Here is a 9,075-nt window from a genome sequence, read left to right as displayed (position 1 = left end):
CCTCCCCTCCCTTGTCCTCATCCTCATCTTCATCTTCTTCTTCTTTTTTTTTTTTTCAAGCAGGCAGTGCAAACCCTGCACTTTGCTGACACTCCAGACTCTCAGCATGGGGTCTGGGTAACAAAGGAGCCCATACTTAACAGCGGCTCCCCCCACCCCTATCCCCAGTCCCTTCTGTGATGACACTCAGCTAAGACACACTGTCTCTGGCCAGTTTCTGTCTCCTCCTGGACCCTTGCCCTCCACACCAGGAGTCTTAGGCTGATACAATAGTCAACAGACAAACACCATTACAGGCTGCTCTGTCAGTCTCTACTTTGCCGCTGTGTGACCTTAACTGGGCGGCTCTGCTAATCTCCCTGACCCTGATCTCTCCTATTCTGAGCAGGAGACGAGAATATTTACCTGTAACAAAGCTCTCTGAGCCCCTTAGATAAAAAGCTTTGTGTTAACAAAGCTGAGCTGAAAGCGGATTCTTTTTGTAATGGACCAGTGCGACAGTGTGGGGTCTTGTGTTCTTCAGTGTCTCCTCCTCCTTCCCCTCCTCTGCCCACACTCTGGAAGGTGTCTGGTAGGCCCTTCCCCCGCTCTCTCGGTTAATTCACTACTTCTGGGTTTACATAGGTCCTTCTTCCGCATTGGGGGAGCCCAAACTTTCAAACTTCACAGTGACTTTAGTGCCCGGGTAATTATCTCCAGGAAGCAGCTAATAATTCCATTCACTAGGCTGTTAACACCAGAAAGGTACTTCACTATTTATGATCTACCAAGCTGGCATTGTCTGGGGAGGGGGGAATGGGATGCACATAGGTGGAAAGGAAAAAAAAAAAAAAAAAGAATGGCTGCAGTGCCATCCTTAAGCAGAATCCACACTAAGGAGGTAGGTTTAGCTGGGATAGATACCGCATGACTTCCCAAACTTGGACTCAGGTTTGTGACTGCCATGCTGAGGATTTTCTTGAGACTTTTTTTTTTTTAAAAAAAAAACATGTGGATATTTCTTGGTGTGGAATTCTCTTGGGGACTGGAGTGGGGCAAAGGGACAGTTTGCTTCACTGCTCAGTTACTCCTACTAAGCAGCTAGACCCTGTGACTACACTGAAACCACACTGAGAGCAGGGGTGCGAGGTGACAGACATGAAGCTGCAGTTTCCTATAGATGCAAATTTAGACATTAGTATAGCCACAGCTCAGAAACAATGTGAATCTACACACACACACACACACACACACACACACACGCTTGCACATGCACACACGAGCACACATGAGCACACATGCACATAAGCACATACACACATGCCCGCACACATACAGGCAAACACACTTGCACACATGCAAATGCACACAGAGCACACACGCACACATGCACATGTGCACACACACAAGTGCACATGGGGGCATACACATGCACATGCACAGGCACACATACTCTTGTGCTCACACGCACACCCACGCAAATGCATACATGTACAATGCACATGCATATACTCATGCGCACACACATGTGCACATGCACACAAACATGCACACGCACATGCACACATGCTCACATGCTCACGCGTGCTCTAAGGAAGGAGAGGAAACGAAAGGAAGGGGAAGAAAGGAAAGAAAAGGAAAGGTAAAATCTCAGCTAAAGACCAGGGAGAGATCAGAAGTCCATGTTATTTGACTCGAGTGCTCAAGTCTAAGGAACTGTATGAGACTACACCCCTCCTCTTGTGAACAGAGGAGGATGCTAAAGAGACATAAACATGGGGCATCCTCGTCTCCCTGCTCACCAACTCCTGTAGCCCTGTTGACCTTCTCTGCCCCATGTCTCTCTCTGCAGACATGAAGCTTCCTACCCTTATCATGACAACAGAGACCTCCTTAACTGCCCTCAAGTGACAGCAAACATGGCGGATCCTCCTCACCCTAATGGAGGATGAAGAGAGGCAAGGATTATAGAGAGGAGAGAGCCATCCACAGGGCTTCTTCAACCATCTGCCTGAAGTATGAAAGAAACTAACCAAGTCTGTATGAAGCCCTTGGCATGCCCTCAAACAAACCATGAATGAAAGCAGAGTCACAGGGGAGGAAGCGGGGGGGGGGGGGAGCGATCTTTGAGAATTAAGCTATAGAACATACCACCCAGGCTTCCTATTGGCCTCTAGGTAGCACACAGGATACTGTGTTGCCAGAAATTTGAAAATTTAATCGCTGTTCAAACTGGGGCATACAGAAGTCAGCCAGAACCTAAGCAGTTTGGCTACTTGCAAAAAAAAAAACCCAAACACACAAAAAAAACCCCAAAAAACCCAGGAGATTGAAATTAGAACTGCAGATGTACAAACTTCTGCTAAAAATGTCTAGTGTGTAGCCCAGAATTGCTCCCCATACCCAAAGCAGGAGAATCTCAAGTCAAATAGGAGACGACAACCAACAGATGTCAAGCCCAAGAGGACACAAACCCTGGGAAGTGACTTGAAGTGAAGGAGGCAATGGTTCAGGCAAGAGGAAGAAGACACAGAAACGAGCCAGATGGGAGAAGACACAGAAACAAGCCAGGTGGGAATTGGGTGGTGGTGAAAAAAATACTACCCTGAGCAAAAAGCCCAAGGGACAGGTTCTGTGGGAGCAAAGAAGCAGGGGGCTTGAAGGCAAGTCCACAGAGACAATCTAAACCACAGAGAGATTTTTTTCCAAGAAGGTGTAGAGTGTTGAAAGCCTTCTAGACAACAACAACAACAACAACAACAACAACAACAACAAGAGAAATCTAATGTCAGATTCATTCAAAGTTCCAGAGAAGAGCATGAAATTGAAAATAATTTTTTTGAAGAAACTATCAGAGGAAAAAATCCCATCAGTTTGGAAAATGATGCAAATCTATGTTTTTGAGTGTTGTTAAACTCTGGCTCTGGAGCGCTAACAACCAATGGGCACCTTCATCAGAACAGCTACAGTTATTTGCAAGAACTCCCCTCCTCCAGGTTGAGCCAGTTGGCTGTTGATGCTCCTCACAAAGGGGGTGGGTGTGGCCGGGTAACTGGATCCTCACCTGAGATTCTAGCTGTTCTTCTTGTTAAGTTATACTGTAGCTCTAATCCTAATAGCCGTTGATCTCAGGATCCCCAGAGGTACTGCAGTATATAGACTGTCGATATTTAACTGAAGGGGAGATTGGGGAAGGCTCGATCCATGTTAAGGTGAGGCTTTCTGGGTATGGTAGTTCTGATGTCACCAATACTTCAGAGAGCACTCCCTCACAATGCTCCATAAGGAGGCCTAATAGACTCATTGTCTTCCAAGTTGGACTTCAGTAGAATAATATTTGGGGGACTTATAAGAGCTGGGTAATTGCCCAGGAAAGGAATTCTCAGAACCTAAAGAAATACAATGAGCCTCAAACATAAATAATATAACAATGTGCCTACAGACACATCGTTGTCAATCTTATAGGACTTAAATGCACACACAAGCAAAAAAATTAAAACAACTAAGTAGAATCCACTTCTTATGCACTTGGGGGGGATACCCAACTGATGCAGATTTCTAAAAATCAAAAATTGTGGAAGACATAAACAACTGTCACATTTGTAAAAAAAAGACCTAATAACTATAAACTCTATATACAAAGAAATAATATGTATTCGTGCCTGGAGGAAACAACAAATATTTATACAGAGATCCCTCGAACTTAACATAGATATGTGAAAGTGGACTGTTAAAAAAGTTAAATGGTCTACAAGAAGACAAGGAAGGAAAACCAGGAGTAAAAAGCAGAGGCAACAGGAAGAATACATGCAACGAAGTGTCAGGCTCAAATCTCATGATATAAACAATTGCACTAAGTATAAGTGGCCTAAACACACCAATTAAATGGCAGAGACACACTTTGAACACCATGACGGTGAAGTGGGTTAGGTGAGTTATACCATTCTATCACTAACTGGAAACTGGATGTTCATTTTTCTTCCTTTTGCATTCTCTGACCTGTGACTTCATCCCCTCACCTGTCAAATGAAGAATCTCTATAGTGTAAAGATGAAACTACAGCTCAGGAGGGTTTAATAACCTGCTCAAGGCCACACCATTAACCAGAAGCACCTTTGGGGAAGCAACCCTCCACTTCTTTTCCACTGTTCCATCCCTACTACATTTGAAATTGAAGCCTCAGTTTCCCCCTTAAATGAGTATCAGAGACTGTGGAATCCCTAGTTTTATATTTACATCTATCTGTCTATCTGTCCGTCTGTCTATCTATTCACCCACCCACCCAGTGACCCTCCCATGTATGTATGTATGTATGTATGTATGTATGTATGTATGTATGTATCTATCTATCTATCTATCTATCTATCTATCTATCTATCTATCTATCTATGTATTTATCTATGTATCTATGTAACTATGTATCTATTTATCTTATCTATGTATGTATGAATTTTTCTCTATCTCTATATCTATTATTCTATATCTATTATTCTATCATGTATCTATGTATCTATCTATGTATCTATCTAGCTATAATTATATCTATCTATCTATCTATCTATCTATCTATCTATCTATCTATCTATCTATTGCATGTACAGGCCCATGAGTGTACCACAGTGCACATGTGGAGGTCAGAAGACGACTTGTGAGAGTCAGTTCTCTCTTTCTATCATGTGCATCCTGGGGGAATTGAATTCAGGTCCTCATTCTTGACTGCAAAGTGCCTTTACATGCTGAGCCATCTCTTGAGCCCCTTTATTTTTAACACGCAGATACAAATCGCTGAGCACAGTGCTCAGCACGCAGCAAGCACTCAGTCAACATTCTTGATTGTGATTGCTCAGACTGACAGCGAGCATCCATCCAGCACTGGCCTCCTCTCTCCGGGTCTCTAACTTGCGGGAAACCTCATCAGAAGGGGCATCTTTAACTGAACAACTCTGAACAGTGCTTCTAAATATTTAATGAGTTCCTGAGGCTCTTGGAGAGTGGAGTGAGAAATGTCCTGTAAAAATCTATTAGTGCTAATAAAATACCAGCCAATAGGCTACCCATTACCAGCAATTAAAGTTTCTAAGAAGGTCAAGTAACCCTCTGCAATGATTTGTATGCATCCCTTTCTTTGTTTTATGTAAGCCGGTATTATTTTCCTGTTTAAGGTCCTGGCCCCTTGGTCCATGCTCTCACCCAATTCCAACTGATGTTTTCAGACATGGAAGAGGAATCTGTAGTCTCCACCCAGGCCTCACGGTCCCATCAAGAACCCAGCATAGACACGTGGATCCTAAGCTACAAGCCATGCCTCCGATATTAAGAGGTGCTGCAGACAGCACAGCTGGAGGAGGAGAACCACATCTAAGTGTTCTGACGTCAGACATGAAGCTACAGGAGTCACAGTTTGCTCTGCTAGGTTCCAGTCGTGTTTGATCTGGAATTTCTTCACTGTTCCCCGCCCCCCCAATTCCTCCACTTTGGGAATTATAATGTATATTCTGTGCCATTGTATGTTGAAAGTATATAATTTTTTTTTTTTTTTTGATTTTACAGGGAGTTATAATTAAGAGATTGCCTTGAGTCCCAGGAAAGACTTTGGACTTTTAAACAGCAGTGAGACTGTGAAGGACTGTGGGGACTTTTGAAGTTGGAATAAATGCTTTGCACATTATGAGATGGCTACTAGTCTATGGGGGCCAGGGCATTGAATGTGGTGGTTTAAAGGAAAATGTCCCCCCTCCCTGCCCAGGCTCATACATTTGAATGCTTTGTCTGTAGTTGTTTGGAAAGGAATAAGAAGAGGTGTGGCCTTGATGGAGGAGGTATGGGGGAGGGGCATGGGTTTTGAGGTTTTGAAAGCCCACACTACTCTCAGTGAGCTCTCATTGCCTTGTGATTCTGTCTCAAGATGTGAGGTCTTAGCTGTGATGCAAGTGTCAGGCCTGCCTGTCTGCTGCCATGCTCCTGGCCATGAAACTGTAAGAAGCCGATAAACTTTTTGTTCTGTAAGTTGCCTTGGACGTGATGTCTTATCTCAGCAATAGAAAAGCAACTAAGGCATTCACAGAAAAGTTGTAACAGCCAGAGGCATGGGAACACTATGGAGAACAGGACTTTTCCTTTGCACACGTAACTCCTAGTATCTGTGGATGCTTTGTGCACAAAACCTACACAGGATCAAGCTAGCCCAAATCCCAGCACCGAGAAGGAAGGGAGTCATAAAATCCCACTGCTGGGTTGAGGAAATATTGACAACTGGAAGCTACCAGGAAAGGAAGAATGTCAGTTTTCATCAGGGATGAGGATCCTATAGGTTGACCACGCACACGCATTCGTAGCGCAGCAGCACCAAGCAGACTTAGGGGGCTTAGAAAAAAACAGCGCATCAAGTGATGGAGAGAATATGGAAAGGATTGGAGAGGAGAGGGTGTGCGTGGATTTGCTCAATGCGCAATATACGCATGCGCGGACACTTAAACCAATAAAACTGACAGTCCCAAAGGATACCTTCTGACTGGGAATCCCTTGCTTTTCTTGGCTTCTTATACTCGAAGGAAAGGAAGAAAAGAATCTCACTCTCTCGTTTGCTTATTGATAAGTGTTGGGAAGAGAATCCGCATTAAGATTCTCGGTCATCTGCTTGACCCATCTGAAAAAGGGAAACTCAAACGCTGAGTTGAGTCTATCAGATTGGCACGTGCTGGAAGCCGGTGGTTTGTGCAGCTGTTGCGTGAAGGACTTTTTCTAGGGAACCCCCCTGCTCCAACACACACACCTGCTCACCTCAGAAAGGAAGACCACAACAGATCAAAGCTATGATTTTTCCAATCACATGTCCAATTTGGTGAACCAATGAGATTTACTGAGCTTTACTTACATGAGCAGAAGTGACTCAAAGACCACTACATCACCAGAGCCCACCCCAGGTTGGATGACAGCTCACCAAAGCTGGGAAGTTGGAGCACAGGGCACTGCCTGCAGCAGCTCAACCCGATGCAGAGAATCCCTTCCAGGATCGTCGGTTGGCTTGAGCCTCTACTAGACACCTCCATTCTCACTTCTGACCGTACTGATTGGTCGCAGCCTACATCTTACCTCTCCTCATGCAACAGGGTCAGGATGTATCCCTTCTCAGCATGGAAAAGAGACCCAGACACCGGTGATAGCATACGGTGTCAGTCACCACGCTCAATCAATATTTACTTAATAAGAGCTTGAAGAGATGGCTCCGTGGGTAGGAGTACTCACCGCTCTTGTGCAGGACCAAAGTTCAAGCCCCCCCCCACTTTATCAGATGGCGCCCATCTAGTTGTCCCTCCAATTCCAGGGAGAATCTCACAACCTCTTATAATATCCATGAGCATCTACCTTCCCATGCCCATGTCCTGTGTGAGAGGCGAGGGTAGACAAAGCAGGTAGGGAGACAACGAAGTCTGGGGCTGTCTCCTCCATGGGACAGGGTCATTACTTTGTTTACTGCTGTGCCCCCAGTGCTGGCACAGGGCGCTGCTTGCCAAATGCTTGCTCACTGAACAAATGCAGAAATGAACCACTAGAAACGCTAACGGCCTTTCTCATCTCTGTGACAAAATGCTCAGGGGTTTACCCCCACCCCCACCCCCAACCAAGGGGGGGGGGAAATCTTTCTTAAAAACTGTGCTCAAGCCGGGCAGTGGTGGCTCATGCCTTTAATCCCAGCACTTGGGAGGCAGAGGCAGGTGGATTTCTGAGTTCGAGGCCAGCCTGGTCTACAGAATGAGTTCCAGGACAGCCAGGGCTACACAGAGAAACCCTGTCTCGAAACAAAACAAAACAAAACAAAACAAAACAAAACAAAAAACCCAAAACCCAAAACAAAACAGAACAAAAACCAAACAAACAAAAAAACCCCAAAAAACTGTGCTCAATACACTGTGACTAGAGGCTGATCATTGGAATCCTTTCTATACCCTAGCTACTGATTGTCCAGATACATCCTTTAGTGTTCACAGAGACCCTCTGCAGACATGTAAGTGTGGTTCCCACTGTGCAGAACAGCAACAAGAGGCCAGAGAAGCTAAGTCACTTATCTGAGTTCACACAAATGCTTCAGATACATTCAGGTAGGCCCTCTAGCATCCACTCCCCAACGTAAGCTGTCTGTACCTAGGTTGGCATATCAGCTCCTGATCAGGTATGCACCAGACGGAACATCACGTACACAAGAGACACTGGGGAAGGAATGGTTAAGCAGAACATAACTCCCTTTTTTTTTTTTCTCCTGAGGGTCTGTGACAGAATGATTTGGGGTAAACAGATGTAGTCTGAGATGTTTGTTGAGTGGGACCCTGAAGCGGGAAGAGCTCCTTACACTGGCAAATGGAGGGAGTAGACAAAGTCTGAGACTGTCAGCTCCACGAGGCAGGGGCATTGCTTTGCTTACTGCAGTGCTGGTCCAGGGTGCTACTCATTAAGTTGGCTTGCTCAGTGAAGAAACGAAGTGAACCACAGGAAAGAGTGGATGACCTTTCTTGTCTCTGTGGCAAAATCATGGCAGAAACAGTGTGCGGTGGTGTGGCTCCTGGCACATGGGAAGAACACTATGGCTGTGGGAAGTGTGTCACAGCAGGGCTTCTTTTTCCTCTGGCAGACAGAAAGCCAAGCGTGAGGTTCAGGAAGTAGAAAGGGAGAAGAGACTCCTAAGGAGCCATCCAGGTAGGTCCCACCTCCTAAAAACATTCTCCAAACCTCCCTCAGATAGCCCCACCAGCAGGGAAGGGAGGATTCCACCCAGCAGCCTGTGGCAAACACTTCAAAGTCAGACCACAGAACCAGGATGCGGTGGAGTGCAGTCTCAGTGACTCCAGCTGTTATGATCTGACCATATTGGAGAACGTGGGAGGGGAGCCTTCTTGGATTAGCTATTAGCAACACACAGAGACTCCCATCTCAGGTTTATGCTGGCACGCAGAGGCATCTGAATTCCCGGGGGTGGGGGTGGGTATCTTCCTGGGGACCTGTTAAGCTGTAAGAAGGTCAGGCTCCCTCGTGGGCCTTTTTTCCCCCTCTTCAGGTGCAGGATCAGGAGGGACCCCCAGCTGTTTCTGATCACAAATCCTT

General features: G+C 45.6%; 1 long non-coding RNA gene across 1 annotated transcript in view; it reads left to right on the top strand.

The window, feature by feature from the left end:
* Positions 1–5,778, top strand: part of LOC115063081 — a 19,894-nt gene extending 14,116 nt beyond the window's left edge. Inside the window, exons 2-3 of the long non-coding RNA XR_003842966.1 lie at positions 1,832–1,995; positions 5,530–5,778. This is a non-coding gene — a long non-coding RNA (uncharacterized LOC115063081). The remainder of the gene's footprint in view (positions 1–1,831; positions 1,996–5,529) is intronic.
* Positions 5,779–9,075: the final 3,297 nt, after the last annotated feature.

The sequence above is a fragment of the Mus pahari genome, chromosome 23 (genome assembly GCF_900095145.1).
Source record: "Mus pahari chromosome 23, PAHARI_EIJ_v1.1, whole genome shotgun sequence".
Classification (NCBI taxonomy): Eukaryota; Metazoa; Chordata; class Mammalia; order Rodentia; family Muridae; genus Mus; species Mus pahari.
The sequence above is the reverse complement of the archived record's forward strand: the minus strand, read 5'-3'. Positions and strand labels throughout refer to the sequence as shown.